This window comes from Zosterops lateralis (assembly GCF_965231275.1).
Source record: "Zosterops lateralis genome assembly, chromosome: 16".
NCBI classification, from domain to species: domain Eukaryota; kingdom Metazoa; phylum Chordata; class Aves; order Passeriformes; family Zosteropidae; genus Zosterops; species Zosterops lateralis.
The window spans coordinates 377,333-396,625 of NC_139776.1; the positions used below are offsets into that span (position 1 = coordinate 377,333).

The 19,293-nt window shown below is 42.8% G+C and overlaps 1 protein-coding gene across 1 annotated transcript in view; it reads right to left on the reverse strand.

Annotated features, from left to right (window-relative positions):
- Positions 1–19,293, reverse strand: part of PREX1 (phosphatidylinositol-3,4,5-trisphosphate dependent Rac exchange factor 1) — a gene marked incomplete at its 5' end in the record, with an annotated part of 97,382 nt that overhangs the window by 52,671 nt on the left and 25,418 nt on the right. The gene's annotated exons all lie outside the window — the stretch shown is intronic.

The window sequence follows — 19,293 nt, forward strand, 5'->3', positions numbered from 1 at the left end:
TAGAAAACTCCAGGCCAGATTCAAATGGACAGTGATCTGAATATCAGCCTGAAAAGTGTAACTCTGGCTACTGGAAGTTGGGAGGACCTACTCGCATTTGCACTGAACACACCCACAAACCTATTTGATTCAGTGGGAAGGTTCAGAAAAGAACACTGCATGGGATTTCCATCTCAAGACTCCACTGGTTTAGCAACTATTGGCTAAAAGGCACTTCTGAACTGAGAGCAGAGAATTTTCCTGTCCATAGGCATCAGCAGAGATGGAAATACCTGCAGGAGAGACAAAAGGGCAGCCAGTGAGGACAGAACCTGCTGCAATAAACTACATAACCTCTGCAAAGAAGGGAAGAGGGCTCTCCTCTCTGCTCTTGCCAGTGGTTTCTACCTTGCCTCCCACACAAAGGAGTGAGCCCTGGGGAGTGCAGTGAACAAGGATGAAAGAATTTCCCTCACCCACCTGAGAGAGTGAGGGGAAGTCGGTCATGTCTTTATTTAGGGCACAAAGCAGCTTTGTTACAGCTTGATAATAAAAAGCCTTTAAAAGATGAAGTATTCCTGAGGAAGGCCCATGTCAGCTGGTGCAGACTCAGCTTTTGCTGTTCCCCCTTTGCCTGCTGGGATCAGCAGCAGCTTACAACCTGTTAAGAAGCAACGTCACAGAACCAAACTTGGAGCTTATGGAATGCCTTCATCTCTGGTGTTTTGCTTGGCAGACAGTGAACATGTTCCTCTGACTTTCAGCTCTAAAAGGAACACATCTCTGTTCCAGCTTAGGCATGGCTCTGTCACTCATCAGCCATTCACACTTTACAGGACAGGCACCAGTAAAAAAGACATTAATTCATGAGGCACAGAGACCCTACATTTGTTTTTAGCCTTGGGTTTTCAACCTGCTTTTGAACAAATTTCAGGGACCATAAGCACATTGCTCCTCTAGTATTGCCAATAGGAAGATGATCTTGGCTAAATTCCAGCTAGATATGGAGAACTCAGAGGAGTTTGTGGGAACTAAGAAGTCTGAAGACTAGATTCCTGCATCACAGGAACAGGACACACGTGCCAGTGGCAGAAGAGTTATTTTATAAGGACCAGCCAGTCCGCCCTGCCAATAATCTGGGCAGGAAGTGCAGTGCTCAGCAGCTTGGCAGCAGCCAGGGGACTGTCTGGGATGAGTGTCCAGCGTGATGAGTGCTGACAGGAGGAGTAGCTGCTGCACTCACTGCAGGGCTGGTGTGGTGGCTGAGCAGCAGTGACCAGCTGAGCTATAAAGGTGGCACAGCACCCCAGAGCCACTCAGAGCTCATGGGAAGTCAGGCAGTGATTTTCCTTGCTTTAATCACAAACATGTTTGGGGACAACAAACACAACTGAAATCATCAATTAATCTACACAATTAGCAGCTCCACTGGTGACTAACAGTTATCTGCACATTAGTCCCAGTATGAAGAGTCTAATAATAGAGAGCTGTATACAGAAGTACAAATCACATTAGCTGTTAGAGGCACTCAATAAAAAAGTGGAGACTGTGTTAATCTAAAAAACAGCTTTTCTGTGATGCTTGTCTGAAAAGACCATTTGATGTGAGCACAAGAAAGGGAGAAAAAAATAGGGGAAAATCAAACGAAACATAAAAAAGGCATAGAAGCAGAGAGAGGAAGGAGGATGAAAGACCTGGAAGGGAAACAGTCAACTTTGTAGATAATCTTTCAAATCTCCTACAGCCTCTGGTTTGTCTTGATGTGCATGGACAACAGTCTCTCCAGTAATAATAAGGCAGTTACAAGAGATTTTGGTCTTGCAAATCTAATAGTCTACTTTCCAAAATGCAAGCGCCCTCAAATTACCGAAACTTAGTGGATGCAGAACAAGTTTGTTCCCCATTTTTCAATACCTACTGAGGTGCAAGAAGAATCTTTTGCAACACAGTCATTCAAATAAGAAGAATAAAAAACACAAGCTATTAAACAGCAGTTCACGAAGATAATACTGCATGCCCTGTTCACATGGCAACACCACTTTCTTCCAAACCACTTCCTGCTTGGAAAAAGCAACCCTTTTCCCAGAGATGTTACTGTGACATTCAGGTCAGCATTTCCCAAACTTCTCCAGTGATTTTTGTGCTACTTGTTTCATTAGGGTCTAAGCTCATGTGTACTAGCACTAGCCCTGTAATCACCCGGTGGCACAGACTCCAAGATCCATTACACAAGTAGTGTGCAACTCTTTTTGGGGAAGGGACTGCTATGATCTTTCATTAGACTTATTGATTTAGCTGGATAATCAGAGTTATTTGGACCAGGACCTGACAAAAGTGATGCCAAAAAGAGAGAAGGTGGTGGTGGATGAATATTAAAAAACTTGCCACACCTATATCTTATTTATATTCCAAAATATTTTTTTATAAAAGAGGAAGTAGTTGAAAGGGTAAAAGCTTCTCTGGCCACCTACGAAGTTACTGAAACAAATTCTCTCTGAATGCTCCAAGCTCTTCACACTCTACACAATTCATACAGAAATTCAAAGGGCCTGGTCCTGGCATTTTTCATAAAGAGCCTTCAGGGACCCCACAGTATAAATAACCCTGTTCATCCGCAACACCTTCAGGCTCTGTAGAAACTCACCTCCAAGGATATGTGGAAGCATGGGGGGAGCCTTCCTTAGGAGACCTTGGAAGTATGACCTGGGCACACTGAAAATCATTCCTAGGACACTGCCAGCTGATCACAATCACCCCTCCATTGCAATCAAGAGCAGAAATCTCTCTGTTGCACACTGTTGGTTTCCTCCTCTCTGGAACTATCGGGGATTACTGAAACAACAACCAGCTGCAGATCATTGAGGCTGCTGAAGAGCTGAGACTGATGAACAGGCAACAAAAGTAGGCTCTGCTTCCTTCTGTCTTCTTGTTGTGCCCTGGTCAGGACTCACAAGGATCAGGATTTCACAAAAAGCAGAGATAAGAGGACAGCTGAGAGCAGACACCTTTCCTCCTTATCCCCCTGCCACTCCCCGTGCTGCACTGTGCCCACTGGGCCAGCTCTGTGTGGGCAGCACAGGAAGAGCCCAGGGATCCAGAACAAGAACAGGCCATGGCACAAGGCAGGAGAAAAATAGGAAACCAGGCTAATCAATTTTCATTCTCCTGATAAAGATTGTAAAGGTCCCATCTTCCATTTTAATGTGCTCAGTATTAGGAAAACAGTCCCGAGAGGACTTGTTTTTGTTTAAAATTCTGCTGTAGTAACATCATGTTTATTTGCACACTGTGACTTGTCCTAGAGGTCTGCTGTTCCCAAACTCAGCAGGCCACAGCTGATGCTCCTCATGTCATGCATGAGATTTATAGTCTGTCCTACAGTACAAAGCCTTGCAGGATTCAAGCATATCTAGACAAACTACGATGAGCAGAGAGAAATGTTTCCTTTCTGCTTCACATCATATTGGACAAGTTCCTCCCAATACAGAATAACAGAAATGTATTACAAATCTAGAATGAATTTTAAGTATAAAATGCATTTCATTAAATAATTACTTTTTAATGCCCCTTTTGTCCTCACATTCCACTGTTTCAATGAAATCTCGTTGTTTTGATTGTCTTTGTAGCACCTCTAAACCACAAAAGCACAGAGTATATTTTAAGGAAAGAATTTGCTAATTGTTAGTTGTTGTCACATGAAACAGTCGCACACATGAAACACATGAAGCAGCTGGGATTTCTCTCAAATGCTTTTCTTAAGGGCCTTGTTGGACTCAGCTTGTAGCCTTGATTAGAGAAAATTAGTATTTTCCATCTTCTATGTAGCAGAAGTAACACAAGGCAAACACTGGGGATGAGGCAGTGACAGTTTGCTCATGTCCCTTCTCAAAATTCATGTTTAAGGCAGATTCTTGCTATTTCTGAATGTTTGAGGAAGTGACTTCGTACTAAACAGCAAGACAGGCAAAGTGTGCCTGCCCCCGAGGGAAATGAAAAGGAGAACAGAAACAGACAGTGGGGAGGCAACTGGTGCCTGCGCTGCTGGAGAAGCAACAACTTAAAGCACAGCCCTGTAAAACCTGTTTCCTGAACAGCTGACTGGAATGCCACATTGTACTTGAGAGACAAGTGAGACAGTTCTGTTAAACCCATCAGTGATCAGGACTGATTCAGAACAAGGGTCCAGGGATCTAAATGAGCCTAGAATTTTCTGGGTTAATATTAATAAATTGCTTTACACTTACACCATCAATTATTTAAAGTTTCTTGCAAGTGTAGATAACTTGTTTCCAAGAAAATGTGTTCGCAGTGACAAATTAAGAGGTGACATGAACAATAACTCCCAACATTTGACCATCACTAGCATTTTCACATTGCAACTACAGCATGGAGGTCATAGATAGGAACACGAAATGCAAGTGTAATTTTAATTTCTCTTTTTTTCATCACTTGAATTAGTGTTGTCACTAAATTTGGCTGTTAGAAGTCTTTGCCTCCATACCAAAAAACCCTACTGTCTTTAGCAAAGCAGCTCCAAGGCCCTGTGGGAACACAGCTTTACTGAAATAGTCTGACAAATTAAAATGAGTGTTTGCTGGAGTTCATGTTTTAAGAGCATCCTTGCTCATGTCACTCAATTGTTAGGTTTGAACCTTGTCATTCTGATCATGCTCTTTTGCTTTCTGTCAGCCATGCAGCTCATAAGCCAAATGACAGGAAACTAATGCCCTGGCCCTGCATCCCACGTGTCAACCACAGCTCTCACCTGCACCGAGCTCTAAAGACAGTGCAATAAATAATCTCACAGTAACACTGCAGTGACTGCACAAGGCTGTTTGAACCCTTCAGCACGTTGGCAGTACCTGAGTGCAGGACTGCCCTGACTGCTCCCAGCCCACCCAGCTGACCCTGCAGTGCTTGCACTGGGGACAGGAGCTGCTGATGCCCACCTGAGACACAGCTGGATTTCAAAGACAGATGAAGTAACCCCTCAGTAAATACATGACTGGTTTTCCAGCATCGCTTGCTGTCCTGGGCAAATGCCAGTATACAATGCAGAACACTGGGCCTGACTCGGGTTTTGCAGTTGTGAAATTATGTTGGAATATTGGAAATCAGAAGCAACTCCTTTGACATTACTAGCATTACACGTGTAAAATGGAGCAATACTGAAGCAACTTTACTACTTTTAAAGAGCCTATTACTGTACCCCTTACTGGCAATCCAGTATTCCCTCAATGCTCAATTACTGGCTGCTATATTAATATTTCTATAAAAACACATTTTAGATTATCAATGTCTGGAAAAGGAAGGAAGAACTTAAGCATCAGATAAGTGCATTATACTAAAATTCTCCTAAACAACAGAGCCACAGCTGTGAGAGAGCGACTCTGCAAAACCATTGTGGCTGTGGCTGAGACCTACAGGCAAATTTATTAATCAGCAGACATCTGAACAGGGACTTGCCTGATAGACAGAGGTGTTTAGTAAGAGGAAATAGCACCAGAAATATCTTTTATTGCCCTAATTTCAGGCTTCCTGTGTATCAAACTGGCTTTAAAGCCTCAAAGCTTATTGGTACTTTAAAAAAAAAAATCTATCACCTGAAGGGGAACTAAATTATTAGTAACCAAAATTATTAATAAAAAGAAAAAAAAAGAAAGGAAAAAATTAGTTACACACATCATGGAGTATCAAACACTCTCTGCAAACAGCTCAGGCAGCCTGAGCTGTAGAAGCTGCACAATCATTTCACACACACAAAAGCACAGGAGTTACAGGAGGCACCATCACCTCCCACAGGAGGTTGCAGGACCATTTGCAAAAAAAGCAGATTCCATTTCAGGTGAAACTAGAAAGACTCTCGGAAAAGAAATGCAGCTTCAGTTGCAAAATTCAGATACGTCACAAGGGAGAGATCCTTTGACCTGAAGCACGTTTTCCATGGGTATTTTTTGTAATCGTATAAATACACAAGCAATAAATACATGTGCCCATATTACAAAACCACTGCTCATACTGGCAATTTAATAAACATTAACTAAGTACTGATCATGGCAATTTGGAACTTCTTCCCCACTTCTTAATCTGACATATGGTGAATGCTGATAAATACTAAATGAAATATAGAGGAGCATTCAGAAATGCTATTTAAAATTGTGTAAGTGCATGTATGAATAAAACATTTCAATAAATAAACTTAATTATTTCTTTAAATACTGGATAAGAGAAACAGCTAATGCTAATATGAAGTACATGCCTGAGATAATTCCAAAAATCTGATTTGTCCATAGCCAATCCTGGATTTTAAGGTTCAGTTATGGCCACACTTGGCTGATTTATCTTACATCTCTGTTGTCATTGTTACACTGTCTGTAACATCAAATTGATCACAAAATACTGGCATTGCACAGCACTGGGACTTTCAGCTGTGCTTTAAGGACTCAGACATCCCTACTGCTTTCTTCTCACTTTGAATTTCCTGACAGAGATCCAGCACAAATGGTTTCTGTCAACCAATCTTGGGGCTTAAATGAGGATTCACCTCATCCACTCTCCCCCCTGGGTGAGTGATCCAGGCTCCCACCCCACCAGGGCAGCCCAGAGGAGTCTCTGTGCTTTGGGAGGCTGTTGGAGAAGAGAGGCTGAATGACCACCTGGAGAGGTTTTCTCTTTCCATCGAGACTCAGCCTGGGTGACAAATTTAGCTCAGACCACGCTCCTGTGCTGCACCCCTCTCACAGCACGGGCAAATACAAACTCCAGTGTTACTGAACCGTCCCAGAAGGGAACCAGGACTGTCCTGGTCACTCAGGGGTCCTCAGGGACAGGGGGGCACCGCAAGCTGACACACACAAAACCCACACGCACGGACATCCTGAGGACGGTGGTGTTCCAGGACTAATCACAACTGAGCTCATCTAGCAGCCCTTCCCAGAAAAAGGTATTTTACAAAGAAAGCTCTAAAAAGACCCAGAACCATTATCTGCATTTCCAGTGTATTGCTGTTTACACCGGAATTCTGCAACAAAAAAAAAAACCAGTCAAACCAAATTCATGCTGTGACTGATGGAGGGAGGAACTGAAGGGAAGTCATAGAGAAATATGTTGCAGTGTTTCTCACTCCAAAGAGAGATCCTTTTCTTAAGGAGGAGCTGTTTTCATTTGAATTACAAAAAACCCTTTTGTGAGGTGAAAGACAGGCCGGTGCTGCAGAAAGGCCATTGTCCCTTCTCTGTCACTGCCTGACCTCTGCCAGCCCCTCCTCCCCCAGTCACTAATATTTGCATTCTCAGACGGGTCAGAAAATCCCAAATCACTTCAGGGCCCCAAAAGCTGCATTTCTCACCTCTGAAATCCTTCAGAACTCATTGCTATTAATTTCTCCATCTCTTCCATACCCGACTTCTCTTGACTCCTCTTCCTGCTCCCCTTCCTGTTCAATGTTATCTCTATATGGCTTTGAACAATCTCATTATTGTAGACCTTAAAAAACCCCAACCCCCTCCTCTTCTTTGCTTAAGTGTGCCCTTTTGTGAAAATCTACCGCTGAAGATTCCACCCCATTCTAATGTCAATGGAAAATGTATTTGTTTGGATTTTCAAAAGAACTTAAGAAAGATACGTGTGTAATTCTCTCAAGCTCTTAGAATATTCTCCATTTTACTGGCCCCTTCATGTCATTTTCCCTGTTCTACAATCATGAGATGGTTTTAATCATCTTACTGTACCATGGCATTTACTCTTCAAAATGCTTTCTGGACAAAGTTTGGTTGAACAGCATGGTTTACTTCATTCCACTTTTATGTGGAGAAATAAATCCAAACAAGTCTGTGTCTGCTCAGTCGTTATGGTACTTTAACAAAAGTTTATTTCAGAAGTAAGGGCCCAGTAAATGACACATGGATTTTTCAGGATTCAATTCATATTATTACGTTCACTGTGCTCATAGTGGAGAGATGCCTGCGGGTTGCAACCAGCTCTACACCAGAGGTGGCTCCAGCTACTGAGATCCCATCAGCACCAGGGGATGTTTGCTCAGGTTTCAGGCTCCAGACAGCCACTCTTTTTTCAGGAGGGAGGTAGAAGCATCAGACAGACCAGAAACATCAAGTGCGACCCAAAAAAAAGTAAAATCAAGATGATAATGAAAGTGCAGCAAAAATTAGAATTTTTTCAAGTAATATTTCAAGATAACAATCTAAGCTGAAGAACTTTGCTATCAGAAACCCTATTCTCTTCCTCTTCTCTTCTTTCCAGTGGTGGTGTCTTACTACACTGAACATTAAATAGACAACACAGAGGAAAACTTAAAAATTCAATCTAGTCCCCTAAAGTCCATGCAATATTCTTCATTAGTTGCAACACAGCCCAGGACTCACCAAGCTGAAGCAAAGCAGTTCAGTGACTGCCACCAGTTCACTGACACTTGCCCTAAATTACCTGTGAATCTACACGGGGCCCACAGAGCGTTATCCCGGGTGACCCACAAACTTCATCTACATTGCAAACACGAAACAAGATCCCGGGATCTTATTTCCCTCGGAACACTGTCTGTGCCCTGACGATACCTACTGAAGATTGTCAGACTTTGGATCTAAATATTGAGATTGTTTCCAGAGGTTTCTTCTCTTTCAGAAGCAGCACTACAGACCTGGGGGCCACTGCAGAGTGGTCTGGAGCCAGCCCCTGCCATAGAGCACCTCAGGAACACCCTCAGAGGGCTCACTTATGTCAGGGCTCCTGCCCAGCTCTTCACACCCCCGTTTGGTGTGCCCAGACACACCTAAACTCTTCACTGCACCCAATACTCAGTGGTAACCAGTCACATTTCCTCTTGGACAAGTGGAAAATTATGTCATTCTGTCAGGTCTAAGAGCTGGACAAGTCTAAAAATGCTGCCTGTCTCAGTGCCCCAAGCCAGCCCAGAGCTGCATTTCATAGTTCTCCTTCAAATACATTTGTTTTCTTGTGATAGACTGAAGAAAGCCTGTCCCTCATGGTAGCATTCCTTCTCTGCACACACGTTCTTACAGAACACAATCATATCACACACAGTCTTAAACTCCAGCTTCCTGTGAAGCCGAGTGAAGAATGAGACCATTATATTTTAAACATAAAGGGGAAGCTGAGCCAGGGAAGCCCCTGAACTGGAGGCTCCAGCAGGCAGAGAGCCCTGCCCAGGGCCTGCGAGGCCACGCTGGTGCTGGGCTGGTGCTCTGCCTTGTGCCACCAGCTGTGCAGAGTCTAGAGCCAAGCTAAAAACACAGATTTGGTACATGCACTTGCTCTTTCTTTACAGAGGTGCAAATAGATGGGAATTCCTTAAAAGGAGTTACTAAAATTTTAATTTTAGAAGAGGCTTTGTGATCAGGTTTTTTTTAAGTATTATGATGTTTTTAAATGAAAACCAGATAAAATTTGACCTTCCTTCATCTGAAGCCAACTGCATTACATTGCTAGGAAACATGAAGGACATCTCTCCAATCTTCAGTCTGTTTCTACAACCTGCCTTTTTCTCAGTATTGCCACAGCTTTCTCCCCTGCATTACAAAAGAATTATTAAAGCAGCTTGGGGAGTTATCACCAGCACAGTCCTCTGGAAACTGAGCAATTATTTTCAGTGTAGGTATCTCATATCTGCAGAGCTGCAGTTAGGATTAGGTATGACTGTTCCCCATTCCATCCAGCCACAGGAATTGTCCCAGCTGAGGAAAGGGCTGCATGCCAATGCACTGGTGAGTTTAGCAAACCACTCATTCAGGCTGCCATCTTCCCTTCTGCAGGACTTTCCCTCCAGCTCCCTTTTCATTAGAGGCTGAACTAGTAGCACCGACTATCCAGAGCAAAGCCATTCACACACGGAGTTTCCTTTAGAGCCAATGCTCCTGCCCCTCCTCCTGTCTGCCCCTCCAGCACCTCCCAATCCCAGTCACCTCGGACACGGGCTGTACTACTCCCCCAAGGATCCATCTCTGTCAGTCCAAAGAACAAATCTCAGAATATACTGCCACAGCTCAGGTGCAAGCTGGCCAAAGCAAATAGCTGGTTTAAACCTCATCTACCACATTTACACACTGGATTGAATTTCACCTTTGCAAGAGTCCCAACTGCATCTGTGAACTCAGCTGATTGCCAGTTACTGAGTGCTCACACAGAGCAGGGCTTTTATTTGTAATAAAATATTTAGAGTGGAAAAACACCACAGAATTTAATAAAAGAAACACTCTCAGACTGCCAGTGCCTTGTGGTGCATCTTTGCAGATGCTTGGAATTCCCTACATAAATAAAGCTGGAATTTAAAGTTCTGCCAATTAAATAAATGTCTGTTTCAACTCAGTTTTGTGTTAAAACAGTAAGCAATTTTACTTATACAAAATAAAGTGTGAAGTCCTAGATTATAAAAAGGCTCCATTTGTGGATCTCTTTTCAGTTACTCTGCCTAAATAGCTGACTGTTCAGAGGAAAAAACATACCCAATTTGCATACCTAAGCACAACTGCATTAGCCAACTTAAAAGGCAACACACACACACAAAGCTGAATTTAGACATCAGATACCTTAAATAAGTGTTGAGTCTATTCTCAGAAAATGCAATAGGTCTAAAAGCTTTTTAAGAATAAGTGTTTAGAACCTAATAGAGGCAACATCTTTTCTAGTGAACTGTTTGAGTCTTTGCACAGTAAAGGAAATTCCGGATGCTCCATCAACTGTCACATCAATACAGGATCCTTTATCAAAACTCTTTCAATTTTAGCCATGTACCAAACTAAGGAACTGTGTGTAAATGCACTACGGATGGTGGACAAAGCAAAAACAGGAGGAGAACTGGAACTGCAACCCTTCCTTCTCTGCTGACAGCCAAGGCAGAGTGTCCTGCTCGCTGTACTCTGGGAATCCTCTGAACTAGGAAGAGCCCACCCTCCTTTTTTCAATCCACTGACACTTAAAGGTGTCCTGTGGTTTTCTTGGGAGGAAAGCTTAGAACACTCTCTGCTAGTCTTCTAGCAGGAACTAGAAGAAAAGCAAAAGAAGAAATGATTAAAAAAAAAAATCTCCAGGGCATTTAAGTGAACTTTGAAAAGCCAGCCTAAAGCTCTGACACCAACATCCCTGACAACACAAGAGCAGCCATGCCAAAGCACAGGGCTCTGCTCTTGCTGTCAGCCACTTGGGACTGAAGGCAGGTAATACAGAACACCCACGAGAAACCACAGCAGGAAGTTGTAAGCACACGATGTCACAAGAGGTGTTTATATTTATTTTACTTATTCTTTAATTCACCTCCAACAAACCTAAAATCTTGTTCAGGGCAATACTCTGCTGAAAGCCCGTCACAGCTGGGAGCACATCACCACTATAGCTAGGGGGCTGTGCATGATTTGATTCTGATGCTTACTGTCTTTTCAATGGAAAACCTGGTTTGTCATGCTGTTACTGCCTCCAGATCTGAGCGGAACCTCTAAGCACTACAATCCCTTCATATATATTCTGCCAAGGTGGATAAAGTTTTTGTTTTGACTTTTATTTCTCCCCTAGTTGGATGGTCCTCAAGGCACTGCAAGATCCCCCAATGGGAAAGGGCTGCAGTCTGCTCAAAGCCCTTTTCAGGGATCCTGGCTCTCTCCAGCCGGCAATCCAAACGTTTGTTGCTTTCACTTACTGTTCTACAAAGCAACATAAAGCAAGATGAGATTACCCACAAGTCTCTATGCTACTCCTTGTTTTATTACTTCTAGCAAATGGAGGAGAAAACAGTAAAAGCAGAGCATTTGATTAGTGCTCGCTAAGTACAGAACCTGTGCAGAGCCTTTGTTTTTTGAATACCACAGTAAAGCCGTGCATGACCATTTGGTTTGGAACAGACCACACATATTACTCTCTGCTCACTGTGTTGACTCCTCTGTCACTGGCACCACACAGTAAAGCACCAACCTGTTTCAAATGCACGTGCTTTTTGAATGGGCATAATTCCACAGAAGTAGGAAGTTCTGACCTCAGCCTTAAAAGTGACAGGTCCTTGGTACTGATGGGATTTCTGGCTCGTTATCACAGTGCTAATTTACATGGCTTTTATCCCATCACTCCCGATGCCCTGTCAATTACCGATTGGAAGGACAGGCTGGTACCTCACCTTTACCTTTCCCCTTGCCTTGGGGCTGCCAGCAACGCTTCTAATTACACAACTGTCACAAACCAACCTCCATCCTTAGGGCAGAACTCTCACAAGAGTGAACCACACATGAAGTGATGCCTTCTGAAGATGTAACCCATGGCCCTGGATCCAAGGTCCTCCTGTGCACTGTAGTGCTGCTGGCACTTCATACAGGAGGCAGGAAGCAAATAGCAATGACTGTTCCGAATCTAATGATTAATTATGGTGCTTATTACTTACAAAACCATCCCATTATTCTGGCATTCCCTTCGAAATCCACTTTTCTTAATTAAATATAACATTACTACTCTAACAAATAATATTAGGCCTTATTAGCCAATGAAGTAGAGTAATTTCTAGGAAATGCCTTTCTTCCATCATAGATGATGCTGACATTTTTTATTCTCTAAGTATTTAATTTTTCATGTCTGAATGCTGAACAACAAAATAACCATAGGGTTATTTCAGGAAAATCTGCTTTGAGTGCCACTTGGATTTGTTATCTTGCCTACAAAAGCTTAATAAATCACCATTAATTTGTAAGGGAGAGATGGCATGGTTCAATCAAACTTGGCAAAACACTAGAGTATTTCAAATATCTCTGTAAAACAAACAGAACATTAATCATATTAATATAGGTAAAAACTAAGCCTTTTCAGGTAATTATGAAGGGAATTTTGATCAGAAACTGGTAACAAAGTAAAAAGAAATCCTAGTACAGCTATGAACAAAGACATGCTATAGATACTGAAGCCCACTGTTCTCATGAGAATAGTTTCATGATACCTATACACACATTTCACAATTATCCAAAAGGCTGGAGTAAAAGGAGGTACAGCATGAGTGACAACTTCCTTCCCAGAATTCAAACTTCTTTCCTTCAGCTTTTTCCAGCAACAGCAGAAGGAACAATAGAGAATATGGGGGAAGGAGACAGGCAGACCTGTGAAGAAGTGAGGTGTGTGAACAGAAGGCAAATTTTTCCTTACAAGTTTTCACATGGTGCCCTGGCATAAGATAGCACTGGAGTGCTAATGAGCCTCCCCTCAGGGGAGTGACTGCAGAGGTTCCTTGCTTAGAATTATGCTTAGAATATGCCTAAATGCTGTCTCCGAAATAACTGATTAATTCTGACCTAACACAGAATTAAATACTGTCTCTGACATGATAAAGTAAGTGATGGTAAGACTATAAGCACTGCTCAGGAACATTTTGGCACATCTTGCCAAGATTCCTGCACTCCATTGCTTCTTTTTCACTCTTTGATAAACCCAGTTATAACATCCTTGCTTTTAGGTCTATAACATGCGATGGGATGTTTTGTTCTAGTTTAGTGGCAAAAGAAGCGTAAAGGAAAGTAAATGCATTGCTTGTATATCAGAAGGTGTTTTTTCTCCTAATGGGAGAGGTTTTCCCCAGGCCTCACAAGGACAGGGAACACAACCCGCCCTGGCTCCACAGTGCCAGCTCACGGGGGTCTCTCTAAGACAGCAGACAGTGCTTGACTATCTGTGCCTTTGGCTGGCATTACAAGACATGCACTTAGGTGTAGGATCTGTTACTCTTGGTCTCAGTGCCTTTGCATTTGGATCTCCAAATTTCATGCTAAGCATTCACCACCTACCTCTTTCTTAGAAAAAGAAAATGGGAAACTCCCCATCAGTAAGACCCCGTGGGACACGACTTGCATGTCAGGCCACCAGTGCAACTTACAGCTGGTTAAAAAGGATTCTGATTTGATAGAAACTATCTGTGGCCTTTACCAAGGTTTTATTTTTTTATATTAAAAAGTACACAAACGTGTACACATCTTCAGTTCCTCTAACCCTCACTACACTTTCCCGAGTGGCCAAGAAAGTGTGAATTGGCACATAAAGGTAACCAAGGCGACCACCAAACCACACCCAAAATGTAAGGAAGAGATTTATTTCCTTACATTGCTAAGGCTGGGCGGCAGAGATGGACACACAGGCACAGGGGCTCTGCTGGGCTCAGCTCACCCCGGGACAGGGATGGGCACAAGGGCTCTGCTGGGCTCAGCTCACCCCGGGACAGGGATGCACAGGCACACAGCTCTGTCAGGCTCAGCTCACCCCGGGACAGGGATGCACAGGCACACGGGCTCTGTCAGGCTCAGGAGACACTGACTCCACTCAGCTCAGCCCATCCCAGTGGACAGTGGCAGGGGAGGGAGGCCCTGCCTGCCCCAGTGTAAAGGACTTCACACATGCAGAGTTTATCACAGGGCTGGGTTTTTATGATCTGTCTCTCTCGCAGCAGGAGGCTCAAGCATGTCTGCGAGAGTGTGTTATCTTTACACAGGAATTCTACTTCTCAAAGCAGGCAGAGGATGAACAACACCAGGCATAATAAATGGAGTTTCCCCACACTGATACTCAGCATTCTCAGCTGTAAGGTCACTTCCAGCAAAACTATTCCCTCCTTGCCAAATCATCTGGTTTTAACCCATTCCTCTCAACACAAGACTTGTTTGGGCTAAGAATTTCACAGGATGTATAAAGAAACATTTTTGTTATTTGCTTCTCTCATGAGAGTCCAGCTTGTTTTTATTCTTTGTGTTTCTTGTGCATTGTTTCTAGAGACTTCAGCTTTCTTAAATCAACATGACTAGCCCAAGAGAAGAGAATTTCTCAATCCCCTGCCAGAATGCATGGGATTATTTAGAGGAAAATATTTGTATATTGATGAAAAGTAATTATCTTTCACTGTCAGAGTTAATTTTTATTGTTCTCTAGTCTCAATCTATTCCCTGTTGTTAAGTTTAAACACAGAATGACAAACTAGCAATTTCTGAATTTAAATCCCACCAATAAAATGGTGACATTTATAACGTGGCGTAATCCACCAACAGCCCACAGTAAATCCCTTTGGATTCTCCACTGGCATTTCTTCATTCGCAAAACATAAACAGCATCATTTATCTTTATCCTTGCCATGACAACATAAATAATGCACAGATTTAGACAAAGCCTATCTCTCCTATCCCTTAAGAGTTGTGAGGAGTAGTTCCTAAAAATAAGAGAGAGTGGCAGGTCCCCCCCTTGCTCTGCTGGGGGCCCCAGAGCTGGGCAAAGCTCTAGATGGGTCTGGGGACAGCAGAATAGGAAACTCACATCCCAACCACAGCTAAAACACCGGATTTTAGTTAAGGGTGTTAACAAATATTTCCAGGGTAACCTAATGGAACCAAGTGAAAAACAACACAGAGTTGTCTTACCTTCCCAAACGGACACAACAATGTCCATCTCCTGCCAATGGATCTCTCTTGCCCATGAGCCCCTTCTACTCCTGACAGCCACCACCAGTTTTGCATTCCTTATGAAAGCAGGCACCAGAAGCTTCTCCAGCACAGTGTGGAAGTTGAGCTATTCAAAACTATTCAGCAGAGAGTTAAATTAATCAGCATATACCTTATATCACTGAGCCATACACCACAGAAACACCCAAAGATGCTGGCAAATATTAGTCCTTTCTCTTTACCATTCCACTCACCAAGAGCAATTAAGCCTGAGTTGCATCATTGTTTTTCCATTGCAATGTCCTCACACTGGAAAGCAAAGCTTTTAGAGATAAAAATGATATGACTGAACTACACAGAGATAGAAACTGATACAGCTGAACTGCAAGGTAATAGAAGATCTCTGCCTGAAATGCCCAGGGAATTACTGCTCCACCTGAGGGGGCATCTTCTCTGCTGGCTCTCACTTCCAATCAGGAACTAAGAGCACAGTTTATTAAAAAAGCCTCTCCTACGTCCTTCTTTCTTTTGAGTCATCACAGCCATCAATGATACCCTTCAAATCCAGTAAAAAAAAACCTCTAACAGAGGAACAACACTTTCCAACCGTTTTCCTTCAAACAAACTTTCACATTACCAGATTTTAAAGGAATTGTTCACATAGACTAGCATAAATTACTCTCTCTCACATAAGGCACACACAGAACAAATGTTTAAAAGACATGCTCTGTTTTTCAAAGGCTCATTATGGTGACCATTAACTATGGGAAGGTTTATTCCATGTAACACCAGTGAGACATGCAAGGATGTTTTAAACGCTCAAACTCCCCAGATGAAACTTCAATCCTTGTAAGAACATCTTACTGAAGCATGTTCCAGAAACAATTCTGCACTGGCTGAGTATCTCACAAAGGCATTTAGTTAAGCAGGTGCAATGCAGACACTTTGATTTCTAGGGAAGTATCTTAGATCAGGCTAGTTTGAAATTGCTCCCTGTAGATCTAAGCTGAACTGCAAACAATCACTGCTAAAAGGTTTGCACATGAGTAGCACTTTGGTTTAAAATTCCTTCTCAGGTCCCACAACCACAGCTGTTTGTGTTAACAAGGCCTAAGGTGACAGTGTGTACACAAAGGAGAAAGAGCCGCAGTTGAGGTTGGGAGGAAACAATTCAAGGAAGAAATAAGTACTTTTTCATGCGGGGCCATACAACAATAATAAAAGAAGTCATACCCCAGCTCTATCCATCCTTTCAATGAGAACACAAGAACTATAAGCCTTTGTCAGGCTGCCATTTGCATAACATTGCCAAGAGCTCCCTGTAGTCAGGCTTCTGCTCCAGGCCCAGTTTCGTGGCTATTTGCCTGTGCTGATGCTCCAATTCTAAAAGGCCCCAGGAACATTCTGTCTGTGGGTTGAAATCATTTTCAATAGGATATGTGATTTTACTGCTCAGGTATTGAGTGTGACACTGATGTTACAAGGACAGATCCCAGCCCCTGCTCTCAAATACCAACCCTTACAACTGACACTCCAAGGTTCTTCTGTTATTCACTAAGGATCACATACTCAGATGGTGAAAAAAGGATGTACCATTTCTAAAATCTGAGGATTCATGAAGTTCATTAAACTCTCCAGCATTCTCAGGACTTGGGGCATTTAACTAACAAAATCAGGACAATCAGACATGCCTGATCAACTCTGGACATTTATCTAGAACCTGGATGTACCAAAGGCAAGGTCTCAGTGTGCCTGACAGTTCAGCAACCTTCCCTTCTGCAAGCCAAAGCAACGACGGCACAATCGGGCTGACTGCAGGACCCCCAAGAGCCTCCCAAGTTTTCCTATTCACTAAAGATGCTCTCTTCAGTATCACCCACTCAGATGAAATACGAGGAGCTGAAAGCCTCCCTCACAAAGAAATAGGCTCAGTTACCAAAATGTCACATGGCAACATAAGCTGTCACTGACCCAGAAGCATCAATTTTACATTGCACTAAGCACAATGAGGCAGTCACCCAGGCTGAGGGAAGTCTCCCATCACAAACAATATTCCTAGCAGTATTTCTGCACACAGCAGACCTTCCTTGACAGCTTGCATTTCTCTGATTCTGAAGCTTTACCAACAAAAATGCTCTTAATAACTTCAGTACCCACAAAAGAAGCCACAGGAAATCTGACTATCAAATGCAAGTAAATTACCAGTGCTGGGAGCACTTAAAAGAAGAAGTGTGCATGCTATTTAAATTTTGTTATAAATAAGATGAGCAACTGATCAGCACAGCTGCCTCTAGAAAAATCAAGTGTTAAGAACAATTCTGATAATCAAACCAAGACAAGCAAAACAGTCCACGGATTTTAATGGTAATGTAGGTCAGATGACAGAGCATTAGTCAAATGCTCACAAACCTCTTAATTATTGCAGCAGAGTGAACGCAAAAGAATACTGAAATAAAGGTAAAACGTTACAGGCAAACAATACAAGAATGCAGAACAGGAATGATTAAGGTCTTTGTGTTCCTAAGGAAACCATCTACCTCTCACTCTCTCATTTCCATTAATATCTCCCAGAAAAACGTCAGCTCCAAGTTCTTCCCAAAGCATTCAGCAACTGAATCTTGGAAACAAGCCTGGGAAGTTGAATGCAGTTCTGATGTGAGGGGTGTCCTTCCCTGGAGGTTTTAGATTCGCCTGTCCACGAGAAATTTCAGTGCACTGTCAGGACACGGTACCAACAGGGGAGGAGTGGGGACACTGTCAGCTCCTTCCAGAGTGGGCAAGAAGCCCCTCGGGCCCGGAGCAGCAGCGAGGGGCTCCAGGCTTTCCCCTCAGCACAGCAGGGCACTGTGCTGGACACCCTGCCCAGGGCTCCCTTCCCACACTCACTGCCCCAGTTACTGCACAGCGCACTCGTCCTGTGCATCCATTATCTGCAGCAGGAACTGACTCTGCAAAACATGAATGCTATCATTTAAAAAAACTTTATGGACTGAACAGATACCAAATCGCATTGCAAAAGCCTCAAGAGCTGTAATTCCTGGACAGCCTTGACCCGTAATCCATTTCCACAATGAGCAAAAGGAATGCTGGTTAATCCTTCACGTTAGAATCCACTCCTCACATAACTGGAGCTGGCCAATTAGTCCTGATTTGGGATGGGAGGACTTGCTGAAATATCAGAAGTTATCATGTAAGAGGATTGATCTGAATTTCAACCAGCTCTGCATGCAAGATAGCAGAGAGCTTCCCAGCAATGACTGGAACAGCTCTGAGAGCAGCTCAGAGAGAAAGATTTCCACAGGTGTAGGATTCTCAGTTTTACCCATTCATCTTGAAAATAAATAAGATCTGACTTCAACATAAAACTCCTCTTATTCTTCTGCCTATTAGAGAAGACAATTTTTGTGGAAAACCAATTAAATATATTTATAAGCAGCAGCCCTTACAGTAAATGCATCCAAGGCTATATATTGTAACTGCACTTAAAAAGAAATTTGGATTGATTTATAGTTCTAACATGGGATTAAGAGCTTTGCTTTGTATTGATGTGACTAATGACCGAGGTTCTTGTAATAAGCAAATGCAGCTGCCCTTGACAATGGAGAAATCTCTGGGGAGGAGATGAGGATTGCATAATGAAGTTAACAAGGAGTGCAGGACACAATGTTTTGTAGAGGATCTGCATGAAAGCACAGTCTCTCATCTCTCTATGCTATAGAATGCTTTCATAATTAAAAACATTTTCAGGCCACATGTTTCACAAAAAGATACATTTTTAAATTAGTATGAAACTAGTACAAACTTTTCCATTACATAGCTTTTTTTACTGTGAAAGGGCCTTCACTTGACAAAAATAAGATTGCTCAATACATGGAAGTATTCTTTATGCACTTCAGAAATG